The sequence below is a fragment of the Nestor notabilis genome, unplaced genomic scaffold (assembly GCF_000696875.1).
Source record: "Nestor notabilis isolate BGI_N333 unplaced genomic scaffold, ASM69687v1 scaffold26936, whole genome shotgun sequence".
Classification (NCBI taxonomy): Eukaryota; Metazoa; Chordata; class Aves; order Psittaciformes; family Psittacidae; genus Nestor; species Nestor notabilis.
The window spans coordinates 348-737 of record NW_009933896.1 but is presented as its reverse complement, the minus strand read 5'-3'; the positions used below and the strand labels follow the sequence as shown (position 1 = coordinate 737).

At 46.2% G+C, this 390-nt stretch overlaps 1 protein-coding gene across 1 annotated transcript in view; it reads right to left on the bottom strand.

Annotated features, from left to right (window-relative positions):
* RBL1 (retinoblastoma-like 1) overlaps positions 1-390 on the bottom strand; it is a 16,494-nt gene that overhangs the window by 15,764 nt on the left and 340 nt on the right. The window lies entirely within an intron of this gene.

Below are 390 nucleotides of genomic sequence, written 5' to 3'. Positions count from 1 at the left end.
TGTGGGAAGGGAAAGAGGCTCCATGTGTGCCGAGGGGGAGGCAGTAAAACCACAAACACGGGCTCGTGCCTGTTACCTACACAAAACCCATTAGCTGTAGGTGTATGTTGGCAACTCAAGTCTTATCTGGATCACTAATGGAACAGCCAGGCCTTGTTTGTGCTTCAATTAACTACAAAAAGGAAAATAAATAATTGATGTGGGTGGAAAACTGCTGGGCTGACATGGGTGGTTCTTCAAAGGTGTGAAGTTGAAAGTCAAGGATTTGCATCTTGTTTCCATTTCCAACAAGAGGATTTATTGCTTTTACACTGTTACCTCAGGACATGTGTTTTACAGCGCTCGGGGCTGTGAGATCAGCAGGAGGCTCCTGAGATGGTGGGAGCCTTA